The 14,310-nt window shown below is 40.3% G+C and overlaps 2 long non-coding RNA genes across 2 annotated transcripts; one reads left to right on the forward strand and one right to left on the reverse strand.

Moving 5' to 3' along the window:
- Positions 1-3,688: 3,688 nt before the first annotated feature.
- LOC147374279 (uncharacterized) lies at positions 3,689-5,648 on the forward strand. The gene is made up of 2 exons (XR_015162583.1): positions 3,689-3,805; positions 5,593-5,648. It is a non-coding gene; the product is annotated as an uncharacterized LOC147374279 (long non-coding RNA).
- LOC147374280 (uncharacterized) lies at positions 5,074-6,654 on the reverse strand. Its single transcript, XR_015162582.1, has 3 exons — positions 6,298-6,654; positions 5,989-6,016; positions 5,074-5,824 (listed from the first exon to the last, which is right to left on the reverse strand). It is a non-coding gene; the product is annotated as an uncharacterized LOC147374280 (long non-coding RNA).
- Between the last annotated feature and the right edge of the window lie 7,656 nt (positions 6,655-14,310).

Genomic DNA, 14,310 nt, shown 5'->3' on the forward strand with positions numbered 1-14,310 from the left:
TGATCTTAGGAGCCTGAAAGTGACAGTTCCCTCGTGAATATCATCAGAGCACGTGACCTCTGTGGTATTAAGACTTGAAGGAAAATTATCTTATCATGAGATAATTCAGCAGTCAGCTTGATGAGTCTGCTGCACTGCAAAAGCACAGAGATCTGTGTCAAGCTGATTTTCTGCCATTATCTGCATGTTTAGAGAGTTACTTGAAAATAGGGGAAAAAAACAGAATTAATAATAAGTTTCATGTAAGTACATACAGTCACAGCAAATACAATAAAAACAGGTTCAATAAATGGGAATAAGGCTAAAAATTGGCTTCTAAATCTTTATTCATGATTGTTATGGTCATGCCTCAAATTACCATTTAGATTTTATCAGCATCTATCAAATACTTGCAATGACAGTAACATCTCTTTTGTCTTAAGACATAGACATATAGGAAACTATTCTAATAAAATTTTTTGATGTCCCAAGCCACTAAGCCAAAATTATTCTATTCACTATGATTTTTGATCAATATACTACTACTCCAATAAAGCATATTTAAATATTTTCTTCATGTTATACAGTGTCCATGACAAATATTTCAAAGCAGGAGGCTTTGTTTCCTCTATGATTTCTATCCTAGGACTTTATAATTTCTATCAAGGTTATATGGGAAACAATTTAGCCCGAAATATCAAAATTTCTTCCTGGTGGCTCAGAGGGTAAAGCATCTGCCTGCAATGCGGGAAAACTGGGCTCGATCTCTGGGTCGGGATGATCCGCTGGAGAAGGAAATGGCAACCCACCCCGGTACTCAGGCCTGGAAGCTACAGTCCATGGGATGGTGAAGAGTCGTACATGACTAAGCAGCTTCATGTCACATGGATCAGGCTGCTTGCCCCTTCTTGCTGCAAAGTCATCTGATAGTACATTTCAGCTTCACCTAATCAGAGTAAAACAGGCTTGGCCATCCACATTCACAGAGCACTCTCCACTGATATCTTTGCTCAGTACACGTTAGTGTCTGTCCACTAGGAGGCTCTTTACACAACTCTAAATGTGCAGGGAAACTTGTTATCATGAAGCTGGAAATCCAGGCCATATAGCAAAAATCAGTAAATTGGGGCTTCCATGATAGTTCAGTTGATGAAGAAGCCATCTGCAATGCAGGAGATCCTGATTTGATTCCTGGGTTGGGAAGATCTGCTGGAGAAGAAAAAAAGCTACCCACTCCAGTATTCTGGCCTGGAGAACTCCATGGACTGTATAGTCCATGGGGTCGCAAAGAGTTGGACACAACTGAGCGACTTCCACTTTCACTTTCATCACTGGGCTTCCCTGATAGCTCAGTTGGTAAAAAATCTGCCTGCAATGCAGGAAACCTGGGTTCGATTCCTGGGTTGGGAAGATCCCCTGGAGAAGGAAACGGCTACTATTGTATAGTCCATGAGATCGCAAAGAGTCGGACATGACTGAGCCGACTTTCACTTCACATCAAAATTTCAAATACCAATATTAATTAATTCACTAGATCTTCCTCTAGAAATTTATTTAACAAATACATTCAGTTATTTATGTAACACTAATACTCACATGTGTGCTTGCTAAGTTGCTTCAGTCGTGTCCAACTCTTTATGACCCCATGGACTGTAGCCTGCCAGGCTCCTCTATCCATCGGATTCTTTGGGCAAGAATACTGGCGTGAGTTGCTGTGCCTTCCTCGAGGGAATCTTCTAGACCCAGGGATCAAAACTGTGTTTCTTATGTCTCCTGCATTGGCAGTCAAGTTCTTTGCACTAGAGCCATCTGGGAAGCCCAATACTCACATCAGTATTCAAAGAACACACACATATACATCTTTACAAAAGTGTGTATAAAAGATATTCATTATAGCAATATTGTAACAATAACAAATGGAAGCAACATAAATATTTATTAATTATATATATTTATATATTCATATGGTAGAACACTATACAATCCAGTAAAATGAATAATGTAGTTGCCTATAATATTTAATTACACAAAATATACAAACATTCACATATACACACATATACATATACACATGTGTGTGCATTAGAACAGAATATATAACCTGATTCTATGTGTTTTTAATAAACAATCTCTTGTATATAGAAATTTGAAAAATTCATGTAGTAAAAGCTTTGTTTGGACTTTTCCTAGGGCCCAATATGTTAACTTTGAGTCAAGGAAGGGTCTTAAATGATATTCAGTTCAGTTCTGTTGCTCAGTCATGTCCAACTCTTTGTGACCCCATGGACTGCAGCACACCAAGCTTCCCTGACCATCACCAACTCCCAGAGCTTGCTCAAGTTCATGTCCATCAAATCAGTGATATACCATCCAACCATCTCATCCTCTGTCGTCCCCTTCTCCTCCTGCCTTCAATCTTTCTCAACATCAGGGTCTTTTCCAATGAGTCAGGTCTTCACATCAGGTGGCCAAAGTATTGGAGTTTCAGCTTCAGCATCAGTCCTTCCAATGAATATTCAGGACTGATTTCCTTTAGGATGGACTGGTTGGATCTCCTTGCAGTCCAAGGGACACTCAAGAGTCTTTTTCCAACACCACAGCTCAAAAGCGTCAATTCTTTGGCACTCAGCTTTCTTTATTTTCCAAGCCTCACATCCAAACATGACTACCAGAAAAACCATAGCTTTGACTATACAGACCATTATTGGCAAAGTAATGTCTCTGCTTTTTAATATGCTGCCTAGGTTTGTTATAGCTTTTATTACAACATACCAAGAGCTGGGGCACTGAGACTTAGAAAACCAAGGAGATTAAAGAAAGCTTTCTGGAGAAAGTTAGTAGGTCCCAGCTGCCAGCCTATAAAGATAGTTGAAAAGTCATTACTTGTGTCAGGAAGTAGCCAGGAAGCTTTAAATACATTATTACTAATAGCAGGGAGGTCAAGATGGCTTGAGGTACTTAACAATGCAATATGGAGAAAGAGTTTGGAGTTTCTTCAAAACAAGGGGATTCGACTTCCTTATACTACACAAAATAAAGTTAGACCATGAGGGTACTCAAGTTACATATACAGCATTTGTTAAAACTTAAGAAGCTCATTTTTCCCCTGAAATGTGTCTTGTAATCAGTGGTAGTGTCTGGTCACTATTGGCAGTGTTTTTTATTGATATACTTTTGCTAAAATATTATTATTTGAAAAGAGCCTCTTACAGTTGGTGACCTCTTAGAGTCAAGGAAAAATGGTTCATATTTACAAAGCTGTATAAAATTTACAGAAGCAAACATCACTGAGAAATGGAGAATAGTAGGAGAACATCAGATGAATGAGGCATTTTTAGTTTTCAGTACACAACTGAATATTTGGTTAGAGACTTTCTTTCTTGTTTTTACTGCAAATATCTTTACCTTAATCTGCATAAGCCATGTTTTTCTTTTCCAACCTACCATTTTGAAAGAATGAGTTATTAACACTTACCTCCAGTTCCTGCTAGAATATAAACTCCATGAGGGCAGGAATGTTTGTTTTGTTCAGTGGTGTATTCAATCACCTAGAAAACGGCTTACCATTAATAACTGCTCAGAAATACATAGATGAATAAATTAACGAATGAATGAACAAATGAATGCATGAAGTTGCTTTTTAAATGAGTCTTGACATTTTCTCTATAGATGCACATACATAAAAGCCTCATACTTTTCTCACAGACCCAAAGGGAAAAACTGTCTACTGATGCACGTGACTAAGATTTAGCCAGAAGAAATCATTTCAGTTCCAGAATTTTGCTTCATGTATCATGGACTATCTCTCTCTGCACTCTTGAAAGAGGTAAGAATTTACCTTGATACTTTCTCACAAATTTAGAAATTTAAAAAGGTAAATACTTCTTCAAACTAATTTAGCCCACTTTAAATTTTGTTTTGGGTTCGAGTTTATACACCAATCCTCCAGCAGCAAGGACCACTTTAAATTAATTAGGGAATGTTCATCTCTGCCAGTTCATTAATTTTTTATCAAAGATTTTAATGGGATTAATTTTTGTAGTAGATATTCAAATGTCATATGTTACCAGTAAGTTTGCTTCTGTCTCTTCTCTTCTGAAAACAGGATGGAGCAAATTCAAACCTTTGAATTTGTGCACCTGTATGGCATCTCACTTTTAGGTATTCCCAAAGGTGTCCCATGAAGGGGTACCCGATGCAAGGTATGATAACAAAAGTGCTTCATTAAAGTTTGAAATCTGTTTATGCTGGAGGAAGAAATGAAATATGATAACGTGAAAGCCAAAGTATTTCCCATTTTGTTGTTTTTATGATTGAGCCCTCCAGTTCCCACAGTGACTTTCCAGACCTTACAAATCAACTTGTTTTTTTTTAAATGACAATCTTTTTGCAATATATCAAAAGACTTCTTGACCTATCTACTCCCAATTCCCAGATTATTCTAAATACTACTTTAGAGAATAACCCCTTGTCCCATAAACTGCCATTTTTAAAACCACAGTCATTTTGACACATTTATAGCCAAAGATGCTATTTCCATCTCTTCATATACTGACAAAAATGTCCTCAGCTTGTCAGAGGGATTAACAAGATAGATATGGTGTGGGAAAAAGAGAGCATACAGTTTATTTACACTATTTTTTTAACAGAAAAAATGTAGCAAGTATGAATGCCCATTGAACAATTATACATTTCATACTCCAGCCTTATCACAACATAAAGTTATGTGGGAATTTTGTAGCTTCCCATCAATTATCAAATACCAGAGCACTAGTCAGTTGACTACATGGAGCAAGTATTGGTCTAATAAATCCAACAAATTTGTTCTTACATACCAAGAAGACATACCTCTGATAATATACGTATATGCATATTAAGTTTCACCCCAAAAAATGTATGTTTGAGGCCATTCCATAACTTCACTGTTTATGATTCTAAAGATATAAGAATGAACTAGTTAAGTCACTATTTCATCTTTGAAAATAATATATTTGTAGTAAATTGAATTTTCCATCAAACATTCCATACTTTCCCCTTCCCACATTAAAAAAAAGCAATGCAGCCATCATAATGTGCTAAATATTGTACCGAATATTTAAAGGCTGGTAATAAGCATAATTTTTATTAATAATGTTTTTGAAAAGGCAAAATAATTTCTAAATAATTCCATTAAATAAACAAAACATCTGTTGGAGTTTCACTTATCAAAACTAATCTCAAGATAAAACTCTGAAGTTACTGTTTCTGATTTCATAACATGAAGGCAACTCATCACATCACAATTTACATACTGTCTTAATGACATATAGTATTTCACCATTTATAGCGAACTCTTCAATAACTCTGGGACATTCCACTGGACAAATTATTAACAGAAATAAAAACTTAAAAATAGAGCTGTGGTGTGATAGATTGTTTCCCAAGATGGTCCCTTGCTTGCTTCGAATGCGCCTTGGACAGTCCACCATCAAGGAATAAAGTTATCTTCTATACTCTTGAAACTTGGTGGACACTGTGACCGCTTTGACCAGTATAATGAGGCAAAAGTTACATTCTGGGGAGTCTGAGCCCAGATCTAGAAAGTACTGGCAGCTTCCATTCTCGACCTTTTAGAATGCTCACGCCAAGGACATTCCGTCTCAGAACTCAGCCACCACGTTGTGAAAACCGAGTCATGCGGAGGGGCCACGTGTCCGTCGGCATTTCTGTGAACAACCCCCACTGAGTCCTCGCTGAGCTCTGAGCTGACAGGGTCCGCCCCAGCAGCGCCAGCTTATGCGTGAGTCGTCTGAATATCCAGCCCAGTCCAGCCTTCAGACTCCAGCTGAGTTCAGCATCCAACAGACTGAAACCCAGGAGACATCAGTGAAAACCACCCGGGTGAGTTCAGTCAACATACAGAACCATGAAAGATAATACTAAGCCGCTGTTTTTGCCATTAAATGTTTGAAGTAGTTTTCTATGCTGCAATATACAACCAGAACATGGTATGACTACCACTTTACTCACCCTTTAACACATCTCTTTCCTGCCCCATCTGTTAGGTAAAGAAACAGATAAAGTCAATGAGTAAATAAAACATAATCTGGACATTACAGGATAGGATATTTCATGTTTCACTTTGTGTTTAAATTTCTTCAAACTCATCCACTTTAAAAAGCTGAAGGTTGAGTTATGATTCAGTCTCTTTTGTTTCAAATAACCCTTCAGATAGTCTTTGAATTTCATAATAAAATTGCCACCAGAAAAGTCATATGATTTCTAGTATTCCCTCATTGCTATGTGTTGTTCGCTAGAACAGAAAGGAGGAAAACAAACCTGGGTGTATTGAAGTCTCCCTAGTGTTGTATTTATAGCATCCTCAAGAAGATGGTACTACGTGAAGAGCATCTTCTGACCATCTAAGGGCAGCACCTTCCTTTAGCCCTTCCTACGATGAAAGTGAAAGTTGCTCAGTCCTGTCCAACTCTTTGCGACCCCATGGACTATACAGTACATGGAATTCTCCAGGCCAGAATGCTAGAGTGGGTAGTCGTTCCCATTGCCAGGGGATCTTTCCAACCCAGGGATCAAACCCAGGTCCCCCACATTGCAGGCAGATGCTTTACCAGCTGAGCCACAAGGGAAGCCCCTTCCTGTGATAGCAGTGGCTAATGGTAGTCATTAGGAGAGCAGTAGTTCACACCTGCAACCACTCTAAGATGTTTCCCTCACCTGCAGTATAGGGTTTCTTGGTATTAAAGCTAAAAGTAGCTCCTTCTTTAGCCAATTCTATTAGTAGCCCTTACAACAATAGCATTTTTAGGAACTGGTCACATTAGAATCACCTGGGTCTCTTCTGACCATCCTAGTTCTAAGGGTGTATACTTGACCAATTAAATGTGAATCCCTGGAGCTAGAAGCCAGGCATTAGTATTGTTTAAATCTCCCCAAGTGATTTGCATGAGAATCCAAGACTGAGAACCACTACTCTAGAACAATCTTAGTTCTATGAATAGGTTAACCACTCAACCTTAGATTTCAGTAGCATCACTAGATAGCTCTAGGCAGATTTGCTGTTGGGCCACCAAGGAGCAGCTGTGGAATTGGCACATTTTACCCCCCAGGATCTTGGTAAACTTTCCATGAAGTTAAATTTAACTAATATCTAGCAATATGATGAGCTCTGGGAAAGCAAAAACTAGTTGTATTTGACCCCTGATCTTCAGGAGGTTAAGGTCTGGTTGCAGGGCAGTAGAAAAAGCAGGGATGGAATAATCATAAAAATAAGTCACTCAAACATGAAGTGCATCATGTATTAGTAGAGGAATGCTACAGAAGGGCCAGGAAAGGATACTTCGAAAGAGTTTGTGGAGGCTCAGTCAAGCAGAGGGGAATGCATACACAGAGGCTCAAATAAAAGCCAGGCCAAAGACAGGATTGATCTGTTTTGATATGGCTATGGATTTGGGGGTGATGGGGAGAAAGTCTGAGGGTGGTGGAGAAGATTAACATTATTATATTTCCACTTATTCTTTCATTGTTAATTTTAAGAAAGTATGTGTTACATTATAAAAGAAAATAGACATAAGTAGAAACTCAAACAGCTAATAGATACATGAAAGAAAGCTCAGTCTAAAGAAAATGCAAAATTGAACCTCAATGAGACACCATTTCCTACCCATCAGATCGGCAAACAATGTGACAGTAATAAAAGCCAGTAAGGATGTGGAACAATGGGAACTTAGCTATCAGTAGGAATGTAAATAGGTATGAGAACTTTGGGGAGAAATTTGACAATACCTTGGTAGAGTTGAAGATACATAAACTCCAGAACCCAGAAATTCCACTCCTAGGCATGCACTTAGAGAAACTCGTACAGATGAACCCAAGGAGATGTGTATAAGAGTGTTTTAAATAGTATTATTTGTAAAAGTAAAAAGTTAGAAACCCTAAAAGTCTATCAATGGAGAAAAGAAGAATAAAATGTCATATATTTAACTATTGCACAATAGTGAAGTAAACTACAGCTGTAAGTATCAACAGGAATAAATCTAACAAGCAAGATATTAAGGGGGAAAAGTAAGTTACAAAAAATTTTTACTGTATGACATCAGTTATGTGTGTTCAGTAGCTCAGTTGTATCCGATTCTTTGCAACCCTAGGCTTCTCTGTCCATGGGATTTTACAGGTAAGAATACTGGAGTGGGTTGTCATTCACTTCTCCAGGGGATCTTCCTGACCAGGGATCAAACTTGTGTCTCCTGCATTGGCAGGAGGATTCTTTACCACTAGTGCCATCTGGGAAGCCTGGTATCAGTTGTCAATAAAGCTAAATAATATATTTTGTTTGGGGACTCATGCAATCTAGTTGTGATTTAAATACAGGCACAGAAGTAAACATGAAATTCAGTATATTGGTAACAGGAAGAGAAAGGAGAATGGATGGCACAGTGTGTATGATCAGAGAAGAGTATACAGAGAACTTACAAGTATATTTGTTCTGTTTTATTTTGTAGCTTAATAGAAGGGACACATGCAATTTTATTTATTTATTTTTATTGATGTATCATTGATGACAATGCTGTGTTAGTTTCAAATGTGCAGCAAAGTGATTCAGTTATGTATATATATTTTCAGATTATTTTCCGTTATAGATTATTACAAGGTATTGAATATAGTTCCCTGTGCTATACAGTAAATCTTTGTTGTTTATATATATCATGTATAGTAATTTGTCTCTGTTAATCCCATACCCCCAATTTATCCCACCCACCCTGCTTTCCCCTTTGGTAACCATAAATTTGTTTTCTGTGTTTGTTAATCTGTTTCTATTTTTTATATATATTAATTTATGTTATTTTTTATAATCCATATATAAGTGACATCATATAACATTTATCTTTCTCTTTCTGACCTACCTCACTCAGTATGATATTCTCTGGGTCGTCCACATTGCTGCAAATAATAATATTTCATTCTTTTTTAGACTGAATAATATTTCCTTATATACATATATATTATACATATATATGTATGTATTATATATACATATATATATTATACATATGTATATGTATAATATATATGCACACATATATAATCCTTTTTATCTTATTGGATTCAGTTTGCTAATATTTTCTTGAGAATTTTTGCATATTTATTCATTAAAGATTTTGGTCTATAATTTTCTTTTTGCTATATTGCTTTAATATTTTTATTTGTCTGCTGTTCTGATTGAGTGATTTCCATTATTCTGTCTTTCATATCACTTATTCATTCTTCTGCATTATTTGGTCTGCCGTTCATTGCTTTCAGATCTGTTTTTATCTCAGCAATTGAGTTTTCTAATTTCTACTAGTTCCTCTTTATAGATCCCTGTTCCTTGTTACAGGGACCTGCAGTTCTGTCAATAACCTTTCTTATTTCCTTTAGCATGTTTGTCACTTCTGTTTTGAACTCAGACTGTAGCAGACTGGAGATGTCTATGCTACTGGTCGTTCTTTCAGGGAATTTCTCTTCTTTTAATTTGGAGTGCTTCCTCTGCTTTTTCATTTTACTTAAATTTCTCTGTATTAAGTAGAGACAGAGAAATTTCTGTCTCTGCTGCTGCTGCTAAGTCCCTTCAGTCGTGTCCGACTCTGTGTGACCCCATAGATGGCAGCCCACCAGGCTCCCCCATCCCTGGGATTCTCCAGGCAAGAACACTGGAGTGGGTTGCCATTTCCTCCTCCAATGCATGAAAGCGAAAAGTGAAAGTGAAGTCGCTCAGTCGTGTCCTACTCTTAGCGACCCCATGGACTGCAGCCTACCAGGCTCCTCCATCCATGGGATTTTCCAGGCAAGAGTACTGGAGTGGGGTGCCATTGCCTTCTCCCAATTTCTGTCTCTACTTATATTCAATTATCTGCTGTGGTCCTAAAGTGCCGTTTTTATGTGGGAACATCCCTGGGTAGATGTGTGAGTCTAGTATTTTTGGTGTGAGGACTATTTTTTGGTATGGATGCCTGCTGTGTCTTTCCTGAGTATGCTGGTGGTTATCCCCTTGATGCGACTGTGATTGGTATGGGGGGTGGCCGAGCCTAAGCTGGATGTTGGCTGAGGCCTTCTCTTTGCTCTGTGGCTGTCATGGTTTTTGTCAAGGGGAAGGTCTACTCCCCAGTTTTGGAGGAGAAGCCTTGAGGGTTGGGTTTGATAAGGCTCTGTTGCCCTTACGTGTGTGCTTTGGAGTACATCAGGAGATGAACACTGGAGCAGGTGAGGGCTGTGGGGTCACAGGTAACCTATGCACAACCCATGCAGGCATCCAAGGTTCTGCTGAGAATCAGCCCAAGATTGTGCCCGTTTCCCCTTTGTGTTTGTCCCAGACCTAGTGCTAGATGGGCACTGGAGACCAGGGCATGATGGCTTCAGGAATTGAGGTGGTTGTGCTGCTGCCTGAGAGCTGGGCTGCCTATATGGCACAGCTTTCCCAGGATCTGTCAGCCCCAGATCTGACTCCAAGCTATGGTGTGAGGTAGGAGGAACTGGAGCAGTCTTGCCTAGAAAGGAACCTCTGAGTACTCCTCTCCAAGGGTTGTCTGCCTGGGATATGCGCTTCCGTAATGCCACCCAATATGCATACCAACAAAGTCTGCTGCTGCTAGAGCTGCTCCTGGCCTGCCCCAGCTGCACAAATGCTGATAATGGGCTCTAATGTTTGCCTCAGTCCCACCGTGTATGTGTGTGTGCTCACAAAGCCCGCAGAAGCCAGAGCCCTGCTGCCGCCATAACCACGCTCTTATGGTGGACCCATGGCCCCTCCTGTACTTGCTAACAAGCTGGAGTGTGGTTCTTCCAGCTGTCTCTACACAGTTGGACCAAGTCTTCTCCCAGGATCCACCTGCTGGAGCCTGAGTTTCAGCACCCAGCTGCTATGTGTACCAACAGCCCTGCCCAGCCTGGGAAGTACTGCCACATGGCAGTGGGAGCTCCCAGGGTGAAGAAACCTTTCCTCTTTCACAGCTCCCTCTCATAGATGCCAGTCTCTCCCTGACTTTTGGTATTTGATTGGTTAGTTGACTGAGATGTAGCTGAAAGTGAAAGGTCTAGAAGAAATTAAACATATTCACTTTTGTACAAATTATATTTGAAATGCCTGTGGAATATTTAAGCAGATACGTCAGGCAGTCAAATCAATGTAGGACTCTGAAACTTAAAAAATGGTTCAGTGATGGAAATATGTGTATGGGTATCGTCAGTTTATGGAGGTATGTGAATCATGAGAAGTTCTAATGGAAGCGTATAGAGTTAAGAGGGAAACAGACTGAACATGAGCATTTCAGTTGAGAGAAGGGTTAGTCAAATCATAGACAAGATCATGGAGAGAATAACCATGGGTTGGAGGTTCCAGGTGGATAAATCCTAATGCGTTAGGAAAAAGCCCATTCTAGCTGCATTAGTAAACTTTTGTCTCTTCCAGATTAAAGATCCTCTTGCACAATATCACATCCACTCCTGAGCAAAGGATTGCAGTGTAGGCTTCTTTTTGTCCTTTTGCATATTCAAATTAGCATAGACTTTTGGTAAGAGAAGCATCATCACATTCTAAAGGAAAGAGGAAAAACACTGGGAGAGTTTCAATTCAGGCTTGTGTGGGCATGTATTCAGTCCTTTTGCTCATCCTACTCTTCCTGCTTGTTGTTCTGTCGCTCAGTTGTGTCCAGCTCTTTGCAACCCCATGGACTGCAGTATGACAGGCCGCCCTATCCTTCACAATCTCCCAGAGTTTGCCCAAACTATGTCCACTGAGATGATGATGCCATCCAACCATCTCACCCTCTGTCACTTCCTTTTCCTCCTACCCTCAATCTTTCCCAGCATCAGGGTCTTTTCCAAAGAGGTGGCTCTTCCCATCAGGTGGTCAAAGTATTGAAGCTTCAGCATCAGTCCTTCCAATGAATATTCGGGGTTGATTTTCTTTAGGATTGACTGGTTTGATCTCCTTGCTGTCCAAGGGACTCTGAAGAGTCTTTTCCAGCACCACAGTTAGCAGAAAGTGTATTGACACTTTCAATCTCATCCCATATTCATCCTAGTTTGAATTGTTTAGGATATCAAACTCCTGCTTGTGGGCTCTCCTCTGTAACGGTGTTCAATTTGCCACCTTGCTACAGCCCGTGAATTTGATATGCACAAGTTTTTTTCTCTCTTAAGTTCAGACTTGGGCTTCTGACTTCAACTCTTTAACCTTTCCTCTCCTTCTCCCCAAGTCCTACCAGGTCAGATATGTGGGGGAGGCATCAGTGGAGTTCAGCATTTTAAAATTCACAATATTTTTTTTCTGATGATTTAGTTAGTGGTTTATCCAGGCAATTATAAAATGAGACCTAAGATTTATGGGAAAGAGAGAATCTTTCTGAAAAGCTTTGAATCCCAAAGGACTGGGCAGAAGACAGTTTCCATGTGTGGCAGGTTTGTACTCAAACCACTTAGTATTTATATTAGAGAAGATGGATGTGAAAAGAAAGCAGGAAGCAGAAAGATGATGTGAGAAATATTCATGATAAATTTTGCTTAATTTACAATGCTTAGTCACATCTTACATTGTAAATAATATATCCATCATCAATTATAAAGTATGGAGTTTTTTTTACTTAAATCTGTTATTGCAAAAACTTAATTGGCATATTTCTAGGTGTATTTTAAGCTGCTTGGAGGTAGAAAAGATAGCCTTATGCAATTCTGTATCCCCAATATTTAGTATAATTACTAAATTATATAAAAGACACAGAATGAATAAATGAATAGAAGAATAAGAGCAAACTCTTGTACAGTGCTTACTTGTATAGTACTTGAAGAGTGCAGGTAGAATATGCCTGGCATATATTAACTCATGTTAGTTATTTACTTTCAAATTACAATTCATTTACATAAAAGGGTGAAATTATAAGTTTTCTGAACTGTTAGTCCTATAAAAAAGAAAAACCGCAAAACTTAAGATGTTGACAGAACAAGATGGCAGAGGAGTAGGTGAATGTGGAGTACATCTCTCTGTACAACAGGAATAGACCTTCAGACACAGAAGTGCATGCAGAACACCAGCTGAGAGCGGACAGGAGTACCTGACCAGTGGAAAAGAATATATAGACCCAGGCAAAACTCGGTAGGATGAAGGAACTAGGGGGAAAACAGGAGTGTTCGTAGGACTGGACCTGCCCTCAGCCAGTAGGGGAGCTGAAGCAGGGGTCTGATCCCCACTTCAGGGCAATTGCCTGAATCAGAAGAGAAACATTTAAGGCTGAGAGTGAAACAGCTTATCTGTGGCAGTCTAAATGGAACGAGAATCAGATAGTCGTCGCAGCCATACATGCTCCAGAAAGGGACGTAGGTCTCCTGGAAGGTGCAGCAGCTGGGACCTGGAGTTTGGGGATTGTGGAGCAACCCTAGAGCAAGGGTTGCTGTTGACTGCAGACAGATGGATCGAGGGGAGGAGGAGGAAATTGTGGTGGGAAAAGCCTGTGGAGGAAAGTTGGGGAGCCATGGAAGCAAGGTGATATTGCTGAGTCACGCGCAGGGGGTAGAGCCATCACCATAGCCCCACACGCCAGAATCAGCAGCTGAACAATAGAGAGGCTGGCCCATCAAAACCCTGATGCACTGAACTAGAGTAGGACCCCACCCAGGGTGCTCCTTTAAGTGACTGATGCCCTGATCTACAGAGTAGGACCCCAGCCAGGGGGGCCTTTCTAGGTGCCTGATGCGCCAAACAACAGAGAAGGACCCCGGGCAAGGGAGCCCTCTAAGTGCCTGAGCGGGTAGAACTATGGAGAAGGACTGGCCAAAGAGGCCTTCTGATTGGCAGCTACAAGAGGCTCAAAAAAAAGACTCTGATAGGGCCATAACTCCTGCAGTGGAGGCAGTCCACGTCCCTGCACACTTGATGCTGCCAGGGCCCCAAGCAGCTGTGCCACCTTCATGCTCAACTCTCACTGGGGCAGAGCTGCCACAGGCAAGAAAAGTCCTGCATCTATGTGCTCAGGGTCGCTTCAGTTGTGTCCGACTCTTTGCGACCCTGTAGACTATGGCCTGTCAGGCTTCTCTGTCAGGGAGGGGGTTCTCCAGGCAAGAATACTGGAGCGTATGGGCCAATACTGGTTGCCATACCCTTCTAGAGCACTATATTTCCTGCTGCCCTAGCCGCCAACTCCCCTGAGTGCCTGGTGCTGCCAGCGCCCCTGAGACCCAAGCAGCTGCAGCACCTCCACACCTGGCCTTCACAGGGGCAAACCTAAGTCCTCCTGGGCAGCCTCAGGAGCAAACCTCAGTGGACAACCCACATAAAAAGGTGAAAACAAAACCACAATTGAAAAC

The sequence above is a fragment of the Bos grunniens genome, chromosome 4 (assembly GCF_055505025.1).
Source record: "Bos grunniens cultivar Pamir isolate PY7600 chromosome 4, Bosgru_T2T1.0, whole genome shotgun sequence".
In the NCBI taxonomy this organism is placed as follows: Eukaryota; Metazoa; Chordata; class Mammalia; order Artiodactyla; family Bovidae; genus Bos; species Bos grunniens.